Source organism: Lepidochelys olivacea, assembly GCF_965140295.1.
Source record: "Lepidochelys olivacea isolate rLepOli2 genome assembly, chromosome: 25".
Taxonomy (NCBI): Eukaryota; Metazoa; Chordata; order Testudines; family Cheloniidae; genus Lepidochelys; species Lepidochelys olivacea.
In genome coordinates, this window is record NC_140435.1 from 18,846,853 (window position 1) to 18,858,050 (window position 11,198).

Consider the following 11,198-nt stretch of genomic DNA (forward strand, 5'->3'; position numbering starts at 1 on the left):
CTCCCCGGCACCCCCCTCCCCGGTCCCCAGCGCTCAACCCCTCCCCCTCCCCGGCACCCCCCTCCCCGGTCCCCAGCGCTCAACCCCCCCCCTCGCCGGTCCCCAGCGCTCAACCCCCTCCCCCCCCGGCACCCCCGTCCCCGGTCCCCAGCGCTCAACCCCCCTCCCCGGCAGCCCCCTCCCCGGCCCCCAGCGCTCAACCCCCTCCCCCCCCAGCACCCCCGTCCCCGGTCCCCAGCGCTCAACCCCCCTCCCCGGCAGTCCCCTCCCCGACACCCAGCGCTCAACCCCCCCCCCCCCCCCCCGGCAGCCCCCTCCCTGGTCCCCAGCGCTCAACCCCCTCCCCCCCCGGCACCCCCGTCCCCGGTCCCCAGCGCTCAACCCCCCTCCCCGGCACCCAGCGCTCAACCCCTCCCCGGTAGCCCCCTCCCTGGTCCCCAGCGCCAAGGCCTCTGGCGGGGGCCGGGCTCCGGGGTGCAGGGTCGCTGAGGCTGAACTGGAGCGGCCGTGCGCGGCTTGGCAGGGCTCCAGCCTCCGGGCTACATGGTGCCGCGGGGGGACGGGCCGGGCCGGGCCGGGCCCGCTCGGGGAGCAAGGCGGGGCCCCCATGGGAGGGGCAGGTGCCGGGCGCCCCAGACAGGCCCGCGGGGGGGCCCGGGCCGGGCGCTCCGCCCCACGGCAGCCCTGCCCCACAGGCGCCAGGCAGCCGGGGGCCGCGCCCAGGCCGGGGGCGCCGGGCTGGAGCCGGACGCCCGAGTTCTCTGCTGGGCCGGGCCCTACGCGCAGCCCCCCCACGCCGGCCGTGGGAGCGCGCATGCGCCGCGGCGAGGCCGCGCAGGGTGTCGGGCGCCGATTGGCTCAGGGCGCTGCATCTCAATGAGGGGGCGGGGCGGGCGGCTCGGGAAGGACGCGGGGCGGGCGGCGGCGGCCCAGAGTCGCGGAGCGCGGGTGAGGGGCGGAGCGGCGCGTCCCGGGCCGCCGGTGAGTGCGGGGGAGCGGGGCCCTGCGCGGGTCCGTCCGGGACCTGGCTCCGTCCGCTGCCCCCACGGCTGGGCCGGCCGCTGCGCCCGGCGCGGGGGGCCCGGCCTGGGGTCCCCCGCGGGGCTCGGGCCTGCACGCGGCGCCCGCTCAGAGGGCAGAACCGGGCCCGGCGCCCGCCCCCGCGCCGCCCCCCGCCCGGCCTCTGCCCCCGCCGCGCCGCGTCCTGCAGCCCGGGCTCCGTGCGGCCCCGCGCGGAACGCGCCGTACGGAAGGGTCCGGTTGCTTTGACTGCCCCAGCCGGCCTGCCCCCCCCCAGCCGGCCTGCCCCCCCCCAGCCGGCCTGCCCCCCCCAGCCGGGCTGCCCCAGCCGGGCCCCCCCCTAGCAGCGCCGATCCCCCCCCCCAGCCGGCCCCCCCCTTAGCAGCGCCGGGCCCCCCCGAGCCGGCCCCCTCCCCAGCCGGGCCCCCCCACTTACCGGGGCCGACCCCCCCCTCCCAGCCGGCCCCCCCACTTACCGGGGCCGGGCCCCCCCCAGCCGGGCCCCCCCCAGCAGCGCCGATCCCCCCCCCCCAGCCGGCCCCCGCACTTACCGGGGCCGGCCCCCTCCCCAGCCGGGCCCCCCCCCTAGCAGCGCCGAACCCCCCCAGCCGGCCCCCCCACTTACCGGGGCCGGGCCCCCCCACTTACCGGGGCCGGGCCCCCCCCAGCCGGACCCCCCCAGCAGCGCCGATCCCCCCCCCCCAGCCGGCCCCCCCACTTACCGGGGCCGGGCCCCCCCACTTACCGGGGCCGGCCCCCCCCCCAGCCGGACCCCCCCAGCAGCGCCGATCCCCCCCCCCCAGCCGGCCCCCCCACTTACCGGGGCCGGCCCCCCCCCTTAGCAGCGCCGATCTCCCCCCCAGCCGGGCCCCCCCCTTAGCAGCGCCGGGCCCCCCCGGTCTCTCGGGGGCTGCTCCCCGGCGGGCAGGGCGCGGCTCTGCCCGGGAAGGGGCATGGGCGCGGTGCCGCTCGGAGGCAGGGGCGCCCCGGGGCTGTGACTCACCGGGGAGAGGCGGCTTCGCTTCGTGCCTCGCGCCGGCCCCCGGGGCCTGTTCCACGCCCCGGGCCACTGCAGTAGGGCAGCCGCTGCCCGCCCACCCTTCGCCCCCCACGCCCGTCTCCTGGGAGGCCCGGAGTTGGGGGGGGTCTGTTCTAGTTTTGGGGGGGAGGAGGAGACTGGAACGGGACAGCCTGCTGCCCGCGGTGGGTGGGGAGCGAGAGGGGGCTGCCTGAGGTTGTGTAGTTTTCCTCTCAGGGCCTTTTCTCGAGTTGCACAGTGCGTAGCTGGAACTTTACCAACACGACCTTCGGGCCCCGCAGCCCCTTGTCGAGTTCACACTAAACTCAGCCCTTGGGCCCTTGGCCAGCTTGCACAGTGGCTGCGATGACAGTTTTCCTGTAACTCCCTCCCTTTGATTCACTTTCTTCTCATCTTGGGACTTGGGCTACTTCACTGAACCCAGCTTCTCAGCACAGCCTAGCGGTTTCGCTCCAGGGCCCATGCTGCCAGAGCTGCTCTCTCCTGTGTTCTCCAGGGGCTGACATGGGTGGAGTGGCACTTAGTTGCAGGAGTGTGAGCCCGCTGGAGAGCCGCCTGGGGGAGGCAGGAGAGAAATAGGTGGGGATTTTCTTACTGGAGCCCAGGGTCACGGCTGTTTTCCTTTCAGACTAGCTTTGCGACCATGTCCGTCAGCAATCACGAGAACCGGAAGTCCCGCTCCAGCTCCGGCTCCATGAACATCCAGCTCTTCCACAAGCCTGGCCATGCCGACAGCCTCCTGACCCAGCTCAACCTGCTGCGTAAGCGGCATCTCTTCACCGACGTGGTGCTGCGGGCAGGGAACCAAGCCTTCCACTGCCACCGGGCTGTGCTGGCCTCCTGCAGTCGGTACTTCGATGCCATGTTCAACGGCGGGCTGAAGGAAAGCAAAGATACGGAAGTCAACTTCCACAATTCCCTGCACCCAGAGGTCCTGGAGCTGCTGCTGGACTACATCTACTCGGCTCGGGTGCTGATCAATGAGGAGAACGCGGAGTCCCTGCTGGAGGCTGGGGACATGCTGCAGTTCCAGGACATCCGCGAAGCCTCGGCCGACTTTCTGGAGAAAAACCTGCACCCAGCCAACTGCCTGAACATGCTGCTGCTGTCATACGCCCACTGCTGTGAGAGGCTCTTGGAGCTGTCCTGGAGGATGGCGCTGGCCAACTTCACGTCTCTCTACCAGACCGACGACTTCCTGCAGCTGCCCAAAGACAAGCTGCTGGAGCTGGTGGAGAGTGAGGAGCTGGAGGTGGAGGACGAGAGCCTGGTGTATGAGGCTGTCATCGGCTGGATCCGGTATGACTTGCCGCAGCGGCACGGGGACTTGCCAGAGCTGTTGCGCTCAGTTCGTCTGGCCCTCCTGCCAGAATCTTACCTGCGGAACCAGGTGGCCGCCGAGGAACTGGTGACCAGCCACAAGCTGGGAGGGGAGATCGTGGCCGACGCCGTGCGCTGCAAGATGAAGATCCTTCAGAATGATGGGCTGGTGACGGGTTTCTGTGCCCAGCCTCGGAAGGTCAGCCAGGCCCTGCTGCTGCTCGGGGGCCAGACATTCGTGTGTGACAAAATCTACGTGGTTGACCGTCAAACCAGTGAGATAATCCCCCGCACCGACATCCCAAGCCCGCGCAAGGAGTGCAGCGCTTGTGCCCTCGGCTGCAAAGTCTACGTCACTGGCGGTAAGGGTTCCGAGAACAGCGCCTCCAAAGACGTCTGGGTTTATGACACTCTCCACGATGAGTGGGCAAAAGCCACGCCCATGCTGGTGGCCCGGTTTGGCCATGGCTCTGCTGAGCTGGACCACTGTCTCTATGTGGTCGGAGGCCACACAGCAGTGAGCAGCTCCTTCCCAGCTTCGCCCTCCGTCTCTCTCAAGCAGGTCGAACACTATGACCCCCAGTCGGACAAGTGGTCCCTGGTAGCCCCTCTCCGGGAGGGCGTGAGCAACGCTGCTGTGGTGGGGGCCAAAAGGAAGCTGTTTGTCTTTGGTGGCACCAGCGTGAACCAGGAGAAGCTGCCCAAAGTGCAGTGCTTCGACCCTGGCCAGAACCGCTGGACGGTGCCTGCCAGCTGTCCCCAGCCCTGGCGCTACACGGCTGCCGCCGTAGTGGGCAACCACGTGATCGTGATCGGGGGAGACACAGAGTTCTCGGCCAGCTCCGCGTACCGCTTCCACAGCGACACCTACCAGTGGTCCAAATTCGGTGACGTGACTGCTAAACGCATCAGCTGTCGCGCTGTCACATCTGGAAACAGGCTCTATGTGGTAGGGGGCTATTGTGGGGCCCAGCGCTGCAAAACTCTGGACTGCTACGACCCCTCCTCCGACACCTGGAGCAGTGTCTCTACGGTGCCCTACTCCCTCATCCCCACCGCCTTCGTCAGCACTTGGAAATACCTGTCTGCCTGAGCCTCGCTCCAGGACTGGAACGGTAAGTCCTTACCCTTCACACTAACCCCCTGGGACCTCTCTGCTCCAGCAGGGCACAGAAGCAGACAGGTTAACCTTCCAGGCTGAGAGATGTTGGCATGGCTTCTCTAGCGAGGGCTGCCTGCTGGGAGAGGGAGCTCTGTCCTGGCTCAAGTTCTCTACCCAGCAGCCTCGCAGTCAAACCCCAGCTTTCAGACTGCATTTGCAGGTGACATGGAAGACCCCAACCAGTGAAGAAGGAAGAGTCCCTCTAGGCCGTAGGGTATTAGAGAGAGGAGGGCTGTATACATAACTGGATGGGGAGAATGCTCCATCTGGCATCTCAGCACTTCCCCAGAGTCCTATCCTATGTGAAACCTTTGGGGAATGCTGTTGGCAGATGGGATTTGATGTCCACGGTATGGGACAGCCCGGCTTGCTGATCACTACATTATCATGGGGCAACTCCAAGTCTGCCTGCAGCAAACGGCAGGAGCCCAAAGATAGAGCTGGTTGCCATAAATAACAGAGTGGTTTGTTTTAGCACAGACTCCTCACGGTGCCAGGATCAGTCTGCCAGGGACACTCAAATAGCAGTCACTTGTGGGGATAGGAGAGCCGGTGCTAGGCGAAGATTACAGCTGGGATTTAGTCCCAGTATGGCTTGTAATTGCATTTGTAAGACAAGCCCTGTCTACATATAAACACAGGGTCTCTTCCTTCTAATTATCCGCTGGTCCCATTCATGCCACTTACCTCCTGCTGCAGGAGCTATTAATTTAAAAAAAGTTGTAACAGGAATTAACCCTCTCTGGACTCTCTCTCAGTGGAGTTGGTGCCGAAGTGGGACAAATCGCGAGGCCTTTCATTCTGCTTCTCTTACCCATGATCCTGTGTCTGGATGAGTTTGTTAAATACAGCCAAATATTCCCTGTACATAAGAATGGCCATACTGGGTCAGACCAAACGTCTGTCAAGCCCAGTGTCCTGTCCTCTGACAGTGGCCAATGGCAGATGCCCCAGAAGGAATGAACAGGCAGGTTATCATCAAGTGATCCATGGCCTGTCACCCAATCCCAGCTTCTGGCAAACAGAAGCTAGGGTCACCATCCCTGCCCAGCCTGGCTAATAGCCATTGATGGACCTATCCTCCATGAATCTATCTAGCTCCCTTTTGAACCCTGTTATAGTACTGGCCTTCACAACACCCTCTGGCAAGGAGTTCCAGAGGTTGACAGTGCATTGCATGAAAATATACTTTCTTGTATTTGTTTTAAACCTGCTACCTATTAATTTCATTTGGTGGCCCCTTGTTCTTGTATTATGAGAAGGAGTAAATAACACTTCCTTATTTACTTTCTCTATACCATTTATGATTTTATAGACCTTTGTCATATCCCTCTTAGTCGGCTCTTTTCCAAGCTGAAAAGTCCCAAGTTTTATTAATCTCTCCTCATACGGAAGCCATTCTATACCCCTAATCATTTTTGTTGCGCTTTTCTGAACCTTCTCCAATTCCAATCTATTTTTTCTGAGAAGGGGCGACCGCATCTGCATGCAGATGTAAAATCCTGCGCCTTACAGGACATACCTTTTTGGATGCAGGCAGGCTTGCTACAGAAGGCCAGGTTGAGGGGCGTGGACTCACCTTTCCCAGTGCTTAATTTGTAATGAAAGAGGTGCTGGAGCTTAAGCAATGTTTTTTTTACATTCATAACTGATGCAGCAAGCCCTGAGGTGCTGGGGCTCAGCCCTGGCAAGCCCTGGCACAAATTAAGCCCTAACCTTGCCTCAGTTTCTGTTCCCAGCAAATGGTTCTGGTTTCATTGCTTAGCGTTCTCACGACAACCCCTTCTGCGTTACAGGTTTCACCAGAAGCAGCAAGTTTCATGTTCCACTTCACCAGCTTCTCACTTCACCAAGAATCCGCACGCAAGACCTGGGCAGTAGAGCACAACCTGTCAATCATTGGGGTGCCCCACAATCCAATGGACATGGAACCCATCAGCACCAGGTGTGCAGGGCAGGACAGGCCCCTTTGGTGTCAAATAACTGGCTGCAAAGTCACAACGGTTTCGGAGGGCTTAGGATAGATTCTAAAGGGAGCTTGGTGGGCAAAGCTCCAGCCAGGCTGGCTGCCCGGCTCTCCCTTGAGATGCTGGTGTGGAAGGACAGATTTTCCATTCTTGCCCTTACATGCAAGGGATCTCCCAGCAGGAGCTGCAGGGATGTAGTCTGTTTCCTTTACAGACATTGTCACTTTTTTCAGTGCAGGCATCAGCCTAAGAAGGGAGGACCCCTTCGTGTTTCCCACAGCTGCCCCTGCACTGCCAGTCATGCATGCCGTCACCAAGATCTGCAGCACTTCGGGAGGCAGGTGGCTGTTTCACAACTGCGAGTGAGCAAACCAGTATTTCTGATGGAACTATTGTTCACTGCCAGGGACAGAGCAAGATTCCTAACCAGGAGCAGCTGGCCTCTGGGTTCTGTTGCAGCACCAGTGACAAGTGCATGAAATGTCTTAACACTTTGTCGACAGCCCGTGAGCTGGTTCTGTACAATGTTTTTTATACGGCAGCCTGGAGCTGCTTCAATAAACCCTAATAAAACCCACCGCCTCTTGAGGTTGTTGCTCAAAAAGCTGCACGCTTAATTAGGGTTCTTCTCTCACACTTGCCTGCTGGCCCCATAGATGGTGTTTAGCAGCAGCGGAGGGGAAGGGTGTTCTTAGAGCAATTGCACCGTCCAAACCTTGTGCTGATGGGACTGGCACCCACAGCGTGTCCTGGCATGGACAGGTCACACATTCATCTTCCTTCTCTGATGGACTCAGGGGAAAGCTCTCTCCCTCCTACATGCGAGAGAAGCTATTACCTGCCTTTCACACATAGTGCCTTTTCTGCTGGCTGGGCAGAGGGGAGGGAGGAGACGTGCTAAGAGCTAATGCTTCTCTGTTGCAGTGCCACGCTCCCGGGCACTAGAAGGAAATACAGCATTTAGGAGCTGTGCGAACATGGCTGCTCAGTGCCCTGCCAAAATCGCTTCTGGTTCCTTTTAAAATGTCTGTTTGCATTCAAGACAAGTGATTGCCTTGAACGGGCTTCATATGATCTCAGGCCATTCCTGTATCACGGGTGCCCCTGGGGCACTCCAGTTGGCCTGCAATGGAGGAGGGAACAAAAAGGCTGCCCTGGCTGCTGGAGGTGGCACCAGGTGGGAGGCTCTTTCCAGGGACAGCCGGCCCTCGGCTACACCGTGGACCTGACCAGGGTCCAAACTACCATTGCAGACAGCTGTAGGAATGCTCGAGCCCAACCCCTGGCATGGAATGCAAGCAAAACGTATTAGCCAACTGTGAGCAGCACGTACCAGTGCTTGTGACAAAGCCTTTCTCCCAAGAACAAGCACCTCTGCGGCAGGGCCTCGCTCAATGTCAGAGCGCCGAAGTAGCAGGGCTAGAACCCCACCGCCCAGGGCTGCCCCTTCCCACAGGCTGAGCTTTCCATCCCAGCTGCACAGCCTGGGGCTGGGTGGAGCTCCGACAGCTCCTGTTAAAACCCAGCTCCTTGCAGGACTCTAGTTTGCATCAGCAACCGGAGCCAGCTCCCAAAGGAGCTGCTATGCTGGCTGCACGTGTAGAAGTGTCTAAAAACAGCACTGTTTGGCTGAAACTTCTCTCATTTCCCCTCACTTGGTCTCCTGCAGCAGAGTCAGCTCTGGGGCCTGCTGCCGCCAGCAATTTAAGTCTGGAGCTGCAGCCTGCTATGAAGATTTGGGCTGAAGTTTGGAAACACCAGAACTTGCTCACAGGAGGCAAACTGTACGTGCGATCCAGTGTCTGACTGTCGGGGAAAAGCGCCGTTTGGGTTTGAACCTTCATTTGTTTTCAGGCTGACAAGCTAAAAGTCAACATCACCGGCTGAGCCCAGCCCCTGGGCAGGCAGAGAGCCTGGTGTGAAAGGGAGGAAGGGCTGCCCTTTGCAGGTAGAGCAGATGCAGTTTCTGCAAGCTCGTCCCCTGAGCCACAGTCTAGTTTAGGGCTCCTGCTGCCCGCTTGTGCACCAGGGTGCCTCTCCCCGTAACGTTTACTCACACTGTGTCTCCTCCTACTCTCCTGCTGAGCCTGCGGCACAGCTGGGGGGCCAGGCGCAAGGTAGGGAGAGGAGCCGGCAGCTCCATCCGGGGGAGAGCCTGCTTGAAACGCAGTGACATGAGGGCTGCAGCTCTCTGCACCTGCCGGCTCTGCCATTGAGCAGTGCAGGCAGGCATGTACCAATGGTGTTTCACAAAGGGGGAAACTGAGGCCTCAGCTCACAAAGCCAGACAGCTGGAGAGCTGGGGCTAGAACCCAGCAGGGTTGCCTCCCTTTCCTTATCTAATCTCAGCTGTTACTGAGCAGGAAGTGTCTCCTTCCCCTTTAAACCAGCGGCTGCTTTCAAGGGGCAGGCAAAGTCCAACTTGACTCCAATAAGCTCAACACTCAAGGTTTCATTCATGGCTGTTTGTGTAGCCCCTGTTTTGTTCACGCTGCCAGGCAACGGAGCTCCGGTTCTCAGCCACCTCCTGCTTTTACAACAAGAACAACGTTGGTTTTGCTGCTTCAGCACCACTGAGTCTCCCTCTGCTTCCTGCCCATGGCGCTGGGATGTTATCTGAGCTCTGGGCATAGCATTTTTCTTTGAGGGGCCCTTGTGCTGGAGCCTTCATAAGCATCCGCGAGTCATTTCCCCGCCTTGCACTACCTTTAGAGCAAACTCTGCCTCTCATGGGGAAACGGCACCAGCTGCCTCCTCCGTGGCTGGATCCGTTTGCTCAGCAAAGGGCCCTGGCTGCTGTGTAATAAAGACCAAGAAACTGCAGTGGGTTGCTCTGGCCTCCTTGCCATTCCGCACTGAGCACTGCCCTGCCCCCAGCTCTGCCCTCTCCCCATCGAGTGCGGCTTCTAGTGCTACAGAGGGGACACCTGGGGAAGCCTTAGCCCCATGGCCCCCAGCCACATGCAACCCAGACCCGCCTTCCTGGCTGGAGATTTCGGCTCCTTCGTTTGGCATCTGCACGTGGATCCACTTGGGAGCTGGGAAACGAACCGTAACCACATCAGCACCTCTTAGACTGAAAGGGCTGCAATCCTTCCGCAGAAGCTGCAGATCCGCTTCAGGGGCTGTTTGCTCACGGGAGCAGAAACCCCCCTGAACTAACCATTCGAGACTGAACACTGCTTGAACCAGACAGCCTTTGGCACTGGCAGCCACGGGATTTCCTGGGCACAGGCTCCCATGGCTGGGCGTGTGCCTCCCCTTAGCCAGACTGGTCACATAATTGGTGCAATGTTAATGTCCAGGCCTGATTGTACACAAAGCCCCAAGCAAACTGGACCTGACTTGCACAACTGCCCTACAGCGCAGTTCCAGGAGCCTCCAAAGCTGCTGCGGCTTCCCTTTGAGTCGGTTTCTTTGGTTTGCGTGATTGCCTGGAGAGGACCCTGGACGTTCTGGGCTTGGCTGGGGACATTTAAACCGCTCAGCAGCACAAACCAGTTTGCAGACGTCAGGAAGGAGCAGTGAACATTTCAAACCAGCTGCCCTGTCTGACCGGCACCGTGTTTCCTCAGTCACCGGCAAGGCTCTATGATCTTATCAGCAGCCCAAGGATGAGCACGTTAATGAGCAGCCAGCCTAGGCCAGGCTGTTTCCAGCATGCTAACCAGCTACTGAGCAGTCACAGCCCATGCTGTGCTCAGCACAGACCAGCGGCCAAGCACTGGTGCCTCAGTGAGTCACCACCCAGCGGCTAGGCAGGGCACTGTGCCAGGCTGTGAACCTCGCTCAGCTGAGCACTCGTGTGCAGGTGGCAGCAGGAGAAGCAGGAGCTGGCCCTGCCCAGGACAGTGTTTCTGTTCCCCAGTCACACGACGGCCTGATAGCTGGGTTAGCCCAGGGACTCCCGGTGCCATGCCAGAGCCATGGTTCAGGAGGGAAGGCAGCCCTGGGAACCACCGGGGTCCATCTCAGAGATGAGCAGCCACAGGCTAATGAGTCCCCTCTTCTCCAGCAGCAGTAAGCCTCCCACAGCATTATACGGACTGGCTAGGAGTCGCTCTAGCTGGGTGGTTGGGGGATGGAGAGAGGCAGTGAGAATAAGGGTTTGTTTCTAAGCAGGATGTTTATCGAAACCCCTCAACTGCCTTATCTGGAGCACTTCTAAGATCAAGGGAGTCCCTCTAGGCAGCTGCTGCCCAGGCCACGCTCCGGACAGGAAACAACAGTAAATATTTCATAGCAGTTATTGGCCCAGCCCCACCTGAAAGCCAAACTTGCCTGGCATGTTGAGCCAGTCTGCTCCCTCCCTCCTTCCCCTGTGCACGCTGCTCTGCTGGGCACAGAGCTTTACACAGCCACCGCATCCCCTTGCGGGGACCTGCCTGCTGGGACTGCCAGTGTAATCCAAGCCCTGTCCACCAGCCTCAGCATGGAGAGGCCCAGGACAGAGGCTCAGGCCTGGCCCCCTGCCAGGGCAGTGCACAGATCCCGCTGGGCCTGGGTGTCCCCAGCACCATTGTATCGAGGCCCAGCACTCGCTGGCCCTGAGAATGGGCCTGGGGAATAGGAGTGGCCCCTGCTTTGACAACCAAGGCCTTTATGCTGCGGGAACCCAGATTGCTTGTGGGGCCCAGTAGTCCCTGTTCTCCCGCCCCACCTTGCTGGAGGGCTCCAGCCGCCTAGGAAC

At 60.8% G+C, this 11,198-nt stretch overlaps 1 pseudogene across 2 annotated transcripts; it reads left to right on the plus strand.

The window, feature by feature from the left end:
• Positions 1-892: 892 nt before the first annotated feature.
• LOC311513053 (ectoderm-neural cortex protein 1 pseudogene) lies at positions 893-7,079 on the plus strand (annotated as a pseudogene). Of its 2 annotated transcripts, XR_014714650.1 has the most exons (4): positions 893-981; positions 2,688-4,494; positions 6,338-6,486; positions 6,742-7,079. The product of XR_014714650.1 is annotated as an ectoderm-neural cortex protein 1 pseudogene (transcript). The 2 variants fall into 2 exon arrangements; XR_014714649.1 differs by having other exon boundaries at positions 6,338-7,079.
• Positions 7,080-11,198: the final 4,119 nt, after the last annotated feature.